A 14,152-nucleotide genomic window follows, 5' to 3' on the forward strand; every position below is an offset into this window, starting at 1 on the left:
CACACACACACACACACACACACACACACACACACACACACACACACACACACACACACACACACACACACACTCCTCAGTCTGCCTTTTGGGAATAAGGGGGAAGAAAATAGCCTTGATTCTGCTTCTCCCTCCCTCCCCAGAAGTGTGTTGTTATGGAGGGGGTTAGACGAGAAGTGGGCTTTAGGAGGGTAGTCGACGTGTATGTTTGGTTGCGTGGGGGTTTGGGGGGTCTTGCCACTGTTTATCAAGCCACGGTAAATCCAATTAGCCTGTGGCCTGCCTTCCAACCCTATTAACCTGCTCAGCTGTGAGAGCACTCAACAGCTCCTGCCAATATCTCATTTCTCAGCGTTGATAAGATCATCTCAAGATATTCAGTGTGGTTCACTCTAGCTCCATCTGAAGCCACAAAAGCAAAGTGTCCATCCAGACTGTTCTGGTTCTTGTTACATCACATTCATTTATCTACTCAACTTTAATTGCCTTTCGTCACATTTCTTAGAACAATTCATCACTTGCAGTCATGTTTCCTGACGTTCACCATCCAACCCTGTTCTGAGCTACATCCAACTACACAGCAAACGGGACAGTAACTTCCAGGCCCACGTCTTGTTTCCTCCCAGACAGGATCAGGGTGCAGGCCCCACTGTCTGACAGGAGGGGAAACTGATTTTCCTTATCATGGCCTGCCCACAAAGGACCAGGCCAAGCCTGCGTGATTAGCATTCCTTGGTGGAGATGTGTCAGGCCTATTTCTATCACAGAGACAGATTGAGGCTTTCACTCAGACTAGTGACTGAGTGACACATGGCCCTGAACGGGGGGACAACATTGTTATTTGAGTTAAAAAATCAATTTGTATCAAATGTACACTGTAATTTATTTGTTGCCTTTGAAGGGAACCTGGCTAAGATAAATGGGAATGGACTACCCATCCTCCCTTCCTACCTTGAGCCTGAGCCGATAAAGTTCTTGTGAAGGCCGTGATGGTTACCTGCGTCAGGAAAAAAAAAGTGACAAACATGTTTAAAGTTGTGCAGTGATCTTTAAATCTCAAAAAGAACACCTTGTCCGACATGATAGAACATTTTTTACCTCTTCCCTCCCGTCTGTCAACCGCCTCTGCTGACATACAGCTTTAGTATTTTTGCTGACATTTCGCTTTATCACATATATCTTACAACGAACAGAGAAACGATTTGTTCCTTTTTAATACTTTTTTTTCTCACTCAATTCACAGTGGGCTTCGATCAAGATGGTCTTTGGGGATTAGGAAGATTAATCTCTTTTTTCATGTCATATTTTCAAGCCTCAGAAACAATAATCATATCTTGTGATGTGAATCCCACAGATAAAATGTGTTTACACTCTTTAATTTTAGAATTTTTGATTAGTAACGCTAATATTTTTGAGGTACAGTTGTACCTCAATTTAGGAGTGCTCCAATTAAAGTGTTTTGAGAAAAAAGATGTTATGCCTTAAGTTTTAAACAAAACATTTGAGTTAAAGCCCCCCCATTAGTAAAATCTAGTCTTACTCACTAGCATTGGCTTATAGCTAGAGATGGACATGAATTTGTTTTTCAAATTAATTAATTAAAAACAGTGCCAAGCGTGACGCATATGTCGCGAAGCAATTTGAGTGTTTCAGAGCTACTCTGCACGATACTGAAGCAGAATGAGTCTAATGCCAGCCAAGAATGCTGAAATAATGTCTAATTCTTACTCAAGAAACTATGAAAAAGCTGCTAATGGTGTGTTTAACAGAGAAGCAGCTTGAAGGAAGAGGTCTTCTACCCTATACATACCATACATTAGTGTTTCATAACAATAGGGTCGGGGCCCATTGTGCCCCCTAGAAGGCTGACAAAAAAAATCTGTTTCTCAACTGTGGACCGTATTTTTCGGATTATAAATCGCTCCGGGGTATACGTCGCACCGGCCGAAAATGCATAATAAAGAAGGAAAAAAACATATATATATATATATATGTCGCACTCGAGTATAAGTCGCATTTTTGAGGGAAATTTATTTGATAAAATCCAACACCAAGAATAGACATTTGAAAGGCAATTTAAAATAAATAAAGAATAGTGAACAACAGGCTGAATAAGTGTACGTTATATGACGCACAAATAACCAACTGAGAACGTGCCTGGTATGTTAACGTAACATATTATGGTAAGAGTCATTCAAATAACTATAACATATAGAACATGCTATACGTTTACCAAACAATCTGTCAATCCTGATCGCTAAATCCGATGAAATCTTCTTCCTCATTGTCGCTCCTGGTATGTGTCGCTAGCGTCCTTTCTTTCTGCTGCTCGATCGCCGTTTTCTGCTGCATATTTCACTACGTCCGGATTGTAATCTGCAGTATATGATTTCCTTTTCGGTACCATTTTAGTTCAGCCCTTCTCAGTTTTTATAAGTTACCGCCAATGTTGAAATAATCAATTTTAATAGCTACGGATGTAGCAGCAGTTAGCATCCCATGACACACAATGCACTTCTGCATGACGCACAATGCACTTCTGCCATGACCCGCTCCCGCCGAATTCTTATTGGTTGACGTGTGTGACGATTGCTGACGTGTGTGTGACGATTGCGGACATTTGCTTTGTCTCTTACGCGAATTAGATAAATAATATCATTTGATATATTACGGTAATGTGTTAATAATTTCACACATAAGTCGCTCGGAGTATATGTCGCACCCCCGGCCAAACTATGAAAAAAACTGCGCCTTATAATCCGAAAAATACGGTACTCAGTTGTTATAAAATTTCCCACAACTTGAGGCAGTAATGATAATATCAAACAAACAGAATAAGTCTGGAGCTAAAGTCATAACGAAGTTTCTTGAGCGCAACAATTATAAAGGGGTGAAGCTGTATTTTCATTTGCACTTCAATTCTATTGACAGTTAATATAAGAAACATATATATTTGAATTAATAATTAGTGAGAATTTATTAATTTTAACACTGCATAATTATGTATTTTTTTTAAAGTCCCTTCTTTTACAGTGTTATGTATTTTTGTAATCAGCTTGACCTAAGCTGTAATAATATTTGTGATTAACACATGCTTTCATTTGACAAGGTATGTTTTGTTTGACTGTAAGTTAAGTTTGATATAATTATCGAATATGATTAAAACCAGAGTAAGATGACTGTTAATATTTGAGTGGGTCCCCGACAGCCTCTGTATCGGAAAAGTTGGGTCCCGAGGCCAAAATGGTTAAGAACCCCTGCTGTACATTATTATTACATTACTTAGTAGTATATATTATATTTTAAAGTTGTTTTTTTTTACAATATTTATTATCCAAAAGTTCGTTTTTTGTTTTAAATGGCATGTTACATGTTACAATTGTGCTGTTTAGAGGGAGAATTAATTTGATTTTTAATCATTTCAATGGGTGACGTTGATTTGAGTTAAAAGAAGTCACAAACAATTAGGCCCACTAGTCGAGGTTTGACTGTGTATAATAATATATAAAAATATTAATTGTCTACATGAAAAACCTGTGTGGGTATATTTTTTTACTTCTTTGACCTTTGTTTTGTTAGAAAAGGCTTGTTATTCAGTAAAAGTAGGTAAAAAAAAAAGTTTTATAATCTATTTATTCAGTCACTAATACAAAACAGAACCAGCACATTGCTGAAACCACCCATTGTAAATCAAGCAGTTACACAAATATGGAGAGGAAACCTGCTTCCATTTAGTCTGCTGCTGCTTCCCCACTGGCTAAATCTGAGGAACAAATGTCTTCTGCATCATCGTGCCATAAGGACTTAACACTCAATTCATTGGGGACCACTTGGAACAGAAAAGCCCTCAGCATTTCAACAATTATTTTACAGATCAGCGCACATTAACTCTTGCAGATAATTCAAATGAGGCAGGGTGTATATGCAGCCCAATAAAGGACATGAATATGTTTGTTTCCCTGTTGTAACTTAACGTAAGTCATTTTATTTAAAACAAAATTGAAACCACATATTAGTAACTCCACCATGCAAATATTTTACCATAGAGATACTTGGTTCAGGAAGTATATATTTTTTACAGATTATGCATTGAATCAACAATTGTGTCATCCATTTTAATAGCAATCAATTCAGCTTTTTCTCCTTATATGATGATGTGAATTATATCGCAGACTATCCCATTAACATCAAAAGAGTTCTGCAATCCTCAGAAACAGCAGTATGAGGAAAACGCAGGTGACTATCTATACACATCAAACATGTATTACGCCTCCAGGTTGAGCCGGCAATGCTTCCCATTTTGGCTTTTTCAGAAGGCTGCAAATCAGAGGCAGTCATGAATTTCAGTCCAGAATTTAGATATGCAAATGTCCTCAAAGGAGCCTCGATTTAAAAAGGATGCCATATTGCCTCAAAGCCACATACTCTAAAGCTAAACAAGATTAGGAAAATTGAATCATTTCAAAAGCTGTGGGCAGAATGTAAACTGTAGCGCATTCTAATCCTCTGGAGCCAGGTGACCATCTCAGCATGTGTACAAACAAACTGTATGAGAAATAAATGAGGGAAGAGCCAGACTGTACATTGCTCACTCAAATGATATAGAGCTTTAGTTGTTTCCACAGAAATGACTTTTTTTTTAACAGCTCTGTATCAGACATCCTTGGTATGCTTCTGGCCACAAAAATTACAATTCTTGTCTAATTTCCATCCAGGCATTTGTTGCCATATGTCTGCACGGGGAAAGCTTTGTTTGTATTCCTGCATACTCAACTTAAAGATCAAAATCTTTACTTTTTTTCTGCCTTTTACCCAAACAATTGTTACTGGAAAAAAACTGCAGCTATATTAGTGTTAGGGCTGGGCGATATATCGATATACTCTATATATCGCGGGTTTGTCTCTGTGCGATATAGAAAATGACTATATCGTGATATTCGAGTATACGTTCTCACGCAGTTGCTTTAAGCTGCGGGCATTACACTACAGGCTCTTCTCACTCTTTGTTGTCTCTCCTTCTCACAGAGACTTAAACAAGCGCACCTTCTTACATACGTCACGGAGCAGAGAGGTAGCAGCATGGGTAACGTTAGCTGTGGTGCGAGTGATAATACAGAAGGTGCAAATCTGGTAACAAACGAAGGAAGAATTAATTCCCAAGAAAAACAGCACAGGGTCCACCGTCTGGCGGTGTTTTGGCTTTAAGTGGGAGTATGTCGAACAGACAACCGTAATTTGTCAAGTACGGGGTAAAAGCGTTGCTACAAAAAGTAGCATTACTGCTAATATGTAGCATCATTTGAAAAGTCACCCGCTAGAGAATGAAGAGTGTTTGAAACTCCTCATGTCAACATCTCCGTTCGGTGCCACACCCACAAAATGCAGAGGCAACTATTTCCAGATCAACACCGTATGAAAAAAATAGTCAACAACAGAAGGCGATAACGTCCGCAGGAACCTACCATATAGCGAAGGACGTACCTATTTGATTTCCTATTATGCAGCTCATTTTTATTTGACAGTTATTGAAATACCTTGTGTGACATCATGCACAAAAGTGCACTTTATTTATAAACTATGTAGTGGCGTTCTGTACAAAAAGTGCAATTTAATTTAGTGTTGTTTTGATATGTCATCTTAGTGACATGCACGAAAGTGCACTAAGAGCTTGTTTTAAAATATCTCTGACAATCTTGCACTTTCTGTGTTGAAATGACATGAATGTTTGTGCCACTGCTTAATAACTGTTTAATAAGTACAGTTTTGGTCAATTGACTTAGTTGTGATTTCCCTCTCTGCATGAAAGTTTAATATATTAATGCAGTATGAACAAGAATGTTTTAATGTAGACACATAGAATCATCATACTGGTGTGATTATATGCATCAAGTGTTCATTCAAGGCTAAGGCAAAATATCGAGATATATATCGTGTATCGTGACATGGCCTAAAAATATCAAAATATTAAAAAAAGGCCAGATCGCCCAGCCCTAATTAGTGTAATAACTTAAGTCAGCTTAGCTGTTTGTTAGCTCATAAGTGTGTGTGTTTTACCCTATTACACATACCATCAACATTTGCATTTTAATATATTTGAAATTTTGCATAAAAAATAGAGACAATTGAGGGATTTTCATCCCAAATTGTGGTTCATCAGTAAGAAGAAAATGCATGGCCCAAAAGGAACTCAAATTCAGATCTACTGTATCACAAGGGAGTGTCACAAAGAACTGCACTCTGCATCATGAAACTAATACATAGCAGTTAACGGTTTTAATATTAAGCTTTTTAGTGAGGAATTCTGTTATATTTCAATAATAAAAATAAAAACAGTTCTTGGCTCCTTCATGGCGTTTATACCGTAATTTCCAGGCTCTTGCGAGTAGGGGTGATACTCAAAACCGATTTTCCCAGTTGTTCGATAAGAAAAGAACTGAGTCCTCGGACTCGAATCCCTTTTTGAGAACCAGTACCCGTTATCGAGACCACTATAGTAAAGAAAAAGAGTTGGTTCTTTATTCGAATCCCTGGGAACGAATCCCGTCCCGACCAGAAATGCTTCGTGGGACATCACAAGAAATGACGTCACGTAGCTCAGTCATTAGGCGCAGATAGCAAAAGCAGGAAAAAAATGGACCGGAAAAAGCGCTCCAAGGTGTAATAAAGTTCAAAACAAAAGGTATAATCCAATGAATAACTTTACTGAGAGATTTGAGCAGGGTACAAACACATGATGAACACTTTTACGACCAACCGGAAACATAGCAACCAGGCTAGCAACGCACCTCCTTTACGGCAGATGTCGCAACGTTCTTAGAGCAACCGCAGCACATACATACGTATATATACCACATATATGACATGATCTCCCTTTTTTGTTTTTCTTTCCTTGTAAACAAAACAAAATCACACTGTATATGTGTTGTCTGTCTATTTATAAATAATGCAGACGAGGCGTGTTGGCTGAGTTCTTGACGTTTACTTTCACAGCGTGCTCATAACCTCATTCTTAGCTGCCGACATGCAACAACACTTTTCGGGGCTACCGCGCATGCTCGGCACTCCCGTTCATACCTGCCAACTTTTGAAATCAGAAAAACCTAGTAGCCAGGGTCCAGGGGCCACAGGCCCCGGTAGGTCCAGGACAAAGTCCTGGTGGGGGGTTCAGGCTTCGCCCCCCGACGCAAAATGATTATTAGCATTCAGACAGGTTAAAATGTTGCTAAAACCATTACTTTTATATCAGTCACAGTGACTTTTCAAAACAAAAATATTACAGCAAAAATCATATGGGTTGATTGACATGTTTATTCTGTAAGCTAACTTCAATAGTTTGAAATTATTTTGACAGTTAATGCCAGTTATCCTGTCAACCTTTCACAAGACTTCAATTTGTTAATTGAAAGTATAAACAGTATAAACACTTTTTACAGTAAACAAATGGTAAAACAGTACTAAACAATTCCATTAAAAAAAAAATTGGTGTCATTATTAACTTTCTGTCCAAGCTTGTATAATCTACTGCCTTGTTCAATTGTAAAAAATATTCTGTGCCTAAAATTCACATTTCTATCACAATTATCATACTGTAAACATGGTAAGCTAACTTCATTAAAATTAATAGTCCTGTCAATAGCATGGAATTACAATTCAAATGTAGTTTTTTTGTAAGCCTTTCAAAAGAATTCAAAATATGAAAAATTAATGAAAATTAATTTAAGCCATCAGACACTTGAAAAGTGGCACATCACATCTCTAATGTAATCATTTTAACTTTTCAACAGAAATAGCACTGCAAAAATATTAAGGACATACTTCTGTATTTTGGTAGTTATGCTGTCAACATTTAACAAGATTTCTTCAACTTGGACTTGAAAGCATAAATAGTATAAACACTTTTAACAGTATAACAGTACTAAACAATTCCAATAGATAACATTGGTGTCATTACCTTTTTGTGGCAAAAATCCGAAAAACATTGAAAGTTTTCCACTTGTATCGCTAGCAACGGCATTAGACTTGTGTTTTTTTTGTCCCAACGTGGTCTTTTACATCGCTAATTCCTCCGTGTCCGATCGAAAAATCTTGTCTGCACAAGGTGCAATTCGCGTAGTTTTCACCCTTTTTGGAACGGATAATTATTCCCGGATAGGCTTTTGAATATTCTTTACGGAATGACTGCAGTTTTCTTTTCGGTTTAAGACTCGTTTGCGATGTTTCTCCGGCTGATTCCATGATCGTTCGCTCGTTTGGAAACAATGGCAACAGGTGCCTCGTGCTTGGCAGCGGTGCTATAAATAGCCTCGCGCATTTTAAAAAAATACTTTTTTTTAATTAATGAAAAACCGTATTTTTTATCACTGCAACCGTAACCCGGAATAGGTTGATGAAAACCGTACTAATTACGGGAAAAACGGAGTAGTTGGCAGGTATGCCCGTTGCATGCTGGGTAGTGTAGTTGTTAAGATTCCCTAGCTCATAACATCACATCTTTCCCCCTAAGAAATAATGTTAACTCAATAAAGTGTATTTCTTTTTTTAGCTTTAACTTTTCATTTTTTAGCATTGTAGCCACATTTGCAAACAACTTTTCTCTTCATAGAATTTTCTTTCAATAAAGTGCAAAAATGTTGAAGCATCATAACAAACAGTTATGTCAAATAGCAGCAGAAGTGCACTTTCTGGAGAGCTGTATTATTTTAAGTTTTGTGCCCAAGGGACTGATTTTATTTAACACTATATTATTATTTATACACCTATAGTGATCACAGAGACAGGTTGTTTTTGTGTTACTGTACATATTTGTTTTTCTGAAAAATCCCACTTAATATACTTTGGGTAACAACAGTCAATATTTTTTTTTTTTTTTTTTAGGGGGGTAACAGTCAATATTTATTTATCTAGTAGATTTCATTTTTTTCTTATATAATAAAAGTGAGCTTTTGTTAAACCAAATATTATGTGTTTTTTTCCATATACAACAACCTATCTGGACTCGAAAAGAGAATCGATAAGGAATCGGTTCGATAAGAGGATTCGATAATAGGCTCGAACTCAATAATTTCTTATCAAACATCATCCCTAGGCCTGCCCACACAGTAAGCCGTGCCCGTCCTGGGCTGAAAGCTGTTCATTTCAGTTTATTTCTTTACCGTATGTATCTTTTTACATCGGAGCAGGTAAAATAAGGTGATCAGTAATAAAAACAAAGACATGTTGACTAAGACGATAAAACAAGTAACTGGCATTTTAGTAAAAGTATAAATATGAGTTGACAAAACGAAATCCAATCATATTTAATTTTGTCATGTCGATGGGTGTAACAAATTTGGAATACATCCAATCACAGCTCTTAAAAGACGTACATTGAAAGAGGGGTGGGGGTTAGGTATGAGCAAGAGCCAATCAGATGCTTTTCCTTGCAGGATAAGGAAGTCACCGCAAAAATCAATATGTGAGGCTTTAACATGTAATATTTGTACACCAGGGAGATAGTGAACAAGACACATAATTTTTTACTGCTATGACGTCATCATCAGGCAAGTCATCGATTCTGACATGGACACAACTATAAGTGAAATCTATTAATTGCTGCGATCAATGTTGCGTCAAAAACTAATTTTGTGTCAAAAATTGATTCCCGCCGTGCTGCGAAAGCGCGTACCGCTTTCGGCCTTCTTCTGTCCACAACTGATTACTAACTACATGTAGGACAAACACCTATAGTTGTGGTTATCATAAGGATATGTGTTTGGAATTGTTTAAGCCTTTATCGTGTCTGAAAAATGACATAGTTAGCCATTTCTATGGTAAAAATGGGATTGTAAAAGACTGTTATTGATCCGATGTTGATGCGCTTTCTTGTGTAGCCCATCCACTCAATTCAATTTGTAAACAGAATGTTCTGACACACACCTTTATTGATATAACTAATTTTGTATGGGAAGTGAATTGGTAAGTGCTACTAAAATATAGTGTACATCATTTACCAACACTAGCTCATAACTTAAAATTTGGGTACAAAGAGAACTGGTAAACTAAATCAATATTGGTGTACTCCATCCATCCATTTTCTACCGCTTGTCCCTTTTGGGGTCGCAGAGGGTGCTGGAGCCTATCTCAGCTGCATTCAGGCGGAAGGCTGTGTACACCCTGGACAAGTCGCCACCTCATCACAGGGCCAACACAGACAGACAGACAACATTCACAAACTAGGGCCAATTTAGTGTTGCCAAATATTGGTGTACTGTTATCATAAATTCCCATGCCGAATCTGTAAATTCTTGTGGCCACATTTGTTAACAGGTATCACAACACACCTCACAGTCACTGTTCACATGGAGTATTGAAATGAATTACATACCAATTTAGGAAATTATAGTTTGAAACATTTAATACACAACCTTTATGCAGTAACATGAGACCCCGCGCGAACCCGAAAGGGACAAGCGGTAGAAAGTAGATGGATGGATGGATGGATATAAGATATACCCGAGGTTTAAAAGTTTAAGTTGTGGTTGATTGATTGATTGAAACTTTAATTAGTAGATTGCACAGTACATTACATATTCCGTACAATTGACCACTAAATGGTAACACCCGAGTTAAGTTCTTTAACTTGTTTAAGTTGGTCCACATTAATCCATTCATGGTAATGGTGGAACCACACTTTGGCGCACTGTTGGAGCACAATTGTGGTTTTCAAGGAAACATTTTGTGTACTCACTGTTGTCCAGAAAAGCAGTTTTCAGTAACGATCAGTTTAAACCTGCTGTTGATCAGCAAGCTGCGCCATGAAGACTTCCCGCGTGGGTTCCTCGTGTGAGAGTGGGCCTTTCATTGAGGCCAAGTCCTGAGCATGTCTATTAGAGTAGAGCACACTAACAACATTCACAAACCTTAATAAACTCGCTGTCTAAATACATGTTTACAATTTACACTTTAAATATTGTTACTCACTCAGACGCTTGGTAGAAAACACTTTTGTCCCGCACACGCACACACACAGTGGGTTCTCTCAGTGATCCAAGCAGCAGCAGCTAATGCTAATTGTAGCATCATTAAACTGACATTCCTCACGACCATAGTTTACTCACATTTTTTAGGTATATTCAAAAACCACCGGCAGCTGAGTAAGCTGAACTGTAAAACGTATTACTGCACAAAAACAATGTATTATAATATTCACAATATCAATCTCCGGTTGACCTTCTCACTCTTGTTTTCTTTTTTTTCATTGCACCCCCTTAAGAATCTGATTGGTCACAAGTTATCACCCCTACCTCCACTTGGCTCTGATTGGTCGATAGTGCAAATTGACACCTGGCTTAACAAATCACCAAAAATCTATCAATGAAACGTTCAAAGTCTACTTAAACATAGGAAAATTGTGTTTTCTTATTTCTAATACTGTCAAATCAAATCACTTTTTATGAACCCAATTTAGCAGAATGCTACACTTGTTTAGAAGCTACATACAATATTAACTGATCTTTGTTCATGCACATAATAAATATTAATCAAGTGTTTGGATGTAGTCGTTCAGAAGAGTTACATAGATGATAAGGAAGTACATATACTGTACTGTTTATGTGTAAAAGTACCCCTTAAAAAGCTCAAATCAACCCTAAACGACATTTTAGTGATTCAAAATAATATTTTGATATTGATACATGTCATCTGTACATCTCACAAGGGTATTCTAGTAATGTATGCACAGATGAGGTGTGTCAATATCAAAATATTACTTTGCATCACTTTTTGGCAACCAACATTGATTTACATTGATTTAATGAACACATACAAACACTTTATTACTATTTATTAAGTGCTTGAACCAAATAACAGTTAATATTGTATGTAGCTTCTAAATAAGAAAGAGTTTTTAGCACATCAACATTGGATATACACCAGTCTTTTACACTTAATACCATAGGTATGGCCAACTTTTTTTTTTTTTGACATGATAAAGGCTTGAATAATTTTAAAGACACATCCTTATGATAACCGCAAATATAAAGTGTTTGTCTTACATGTAGTAATCATTTGTGGACGGATAAAAGCCAGCACTAAAGCTTTGACAAGTGTGCGCGCCACCGCGGCAGGAACACACTTTTGGCAGGGGCGGCCCCAGAAAAAATGTGATGCCCCCACTTAAATATTTTTCTGCAGCCGGGTCTGCCTGTAACACCGCATAAAATAGCTTACCGCATGGTCTTCATCCTCCTCCTCCTCCAAACTGAAACCAGTGAAGTCGTCTTCTTCAGTACGTAGCAGTTTTTCTTTTTGGGGTCCATTAGTGGTGGTGGATTTCCGTTCCGTGCGGCGGCTATTTTCTTTTTCGATGGCTGGGTCGGTCATCTTTGGCTTTGGGGCTGTGTCTTGTGCTTTTTGTCCAAAGTGAGGGTGAGTCCATAACACTGACAGAATTGCTGTGTAATTACGTTTGATTTAATGTGAACAATTTCATTGGTCCATCGTGACCCGTTGGGTGATTTCATTAGTCAAATGTGTATTTATTGCTGCAGGTGAAGCTTGTTAACCTGGAAATATCCATACGTGAGCCGGTTCAAAGCACGCTAAAAAAGTAGCGGCTTGAAGTCCAAAATTAGGGTAGTTAAGACATTTTTTTATGCTGGCTCACGTCATCTGGCATTGTTGATTTGATTTAATTATGTACAACCTTCCGTGCTACTTTCATCAGACCAACCTCCAAATGTTGCCGAGGCTTGAGTCCAGCGGATTTGATTGCTACAGTATTTAGCAGAAGTACTCGTAGGGAGAAACAAAACGGGACTGGCAAACACTGGAAGCGAAGGACAAAACATGGGATTTCCCAGGAAAAACGGGAAGATTATCACATCCTTGAGGATGGTTTGCGAAGAGGTCATTTAAACAAGAGCTGACCCCCTGACCCTTAAGAACTGTAAAGTAAACATACAATTGTCTAATAGAGTATCACATCACCACTGTTTGTTTTGACAGAGGCAAAGCGAATAATTTAACATTAGCTTTGCTGAAAAGCTAACATATTTGCTAACATATTTCCATGCAGAAGGCATTCTTAAAGCACTTTGATGGTCTTGGGTGGAAGTAGTCTTATCTCCTGTACACTGGCTGACCTTTGTGCTACGTTCTCAAGGCTCCACTCTATATTTGTCACATCAACAGCAGAGCGATACCCGTTCCTCGCTGATCTCAAATAACATTCTGGGAAACAAATCTTGGGTCAACCAGGTATATTTTGCACACCAAAACATAGACAAATGAGTGCTCTCCAACTTTCTCTAATAAGATGTTGCAGACCAGATGAGGCAGGTAACACAACACTTTAAATTTAATGTACAGGTAATGTGTGTGGCATAATTATCAACATTTGTGAGCATTAGCATTCCAAGTTCTTCCTCATTATTTTGTTTGGTCAATAAAAAGTGTCTACTCTCTCATTTGAATGATGTTAGGTCATTTTTGATGCAGTAACCAAGTCTTAATGGTGGCATTTACACCATGTCAATGGAGATTGAGTTGGAAGCACTCAGGTCAGCAAACTTCTTAATCCCCTCTCCGTCACTGTCTCCTACTGACAGACTGATGGATGTGAGCAGCTTTTTAACACGAAGCCATTCCCCTCTGTGGTAAGAATGTGGATGCTAAGTCGAAAGGGTGAGCTCACTGAGTTGTGGTCAACCTGGATTGACAGTAATGGGATGATTGTTGTTCCTTTTATCAACATTAAAATTGTCAGATGCAATGGACGGACGCGGCAATGGGAGTATTTTGGCAGTATTTGGCCAGAGTGTGTCGTCCCCAAAAACACTGTATGTGAATAACGGTTGTCAACAAATATTGTGTAAAAGATATAATGTCTTTAAGCATCTATTAATAAAACAAAATGATTTTTTTTTCACCACTATGGAGGGTTAAATGTAATACAATTAAATAAATAAATATATTTTTAAATAATTACCTAATCTATCATTAATTATATTATTAATACATTATACCTGGAATTAAATACATAAATGAGGTACTTACAGTAATGCAAAGGTACATTTGATTATTAATAATATTTAATTACATCTCTGGTCAAAGTTCCACAGATAACTGGAATGTCGGCTAACCAATCAGGTGTTCAGACTCTCCAAATGACTTA

The 14,152-nt window shown here is 37.6% G+C and overlaps 1 long non-coding RNA gene across 1 annotated transcript; it reads right to left on the reverse strand.

Moving 5' to 3' along the window:
* Positions 1 to 477: 477 nt before the first annotated feature.
* Positions 478 to 11,216, reverse strand: LOC133592481 (uncharacterized). Its single transcript, XR_009814554.1, has 4 exons — positions 10,960 to 11,216; positions 10,727 to 10,880; positions 952 to 997; positions 478 to 816 (listed from the first exon to the last, which is right to left on the reverse strand). It is a non-coding gene; the product is annotated as an uncharacterized lncRNA (long non-coding RNA).
* Positions 11,217 to 14,152: the final 2,936 nt, after the last annotated feature.

This window comes from Nerophis lumbriciformis, linkage group LG04 (assembly GCF_033978685.3).
Source record: "Nerophis lumbriciformis linkage group LG04, RoL_Nlum_v2.1, whole genome shotgun sequence".
NCBI lineage: Eukaryota > Metazoa > Chordata > Actinopteri > Syngnathiformes > Syngnathidae > Nerophis > Nerophis lumbriciformis.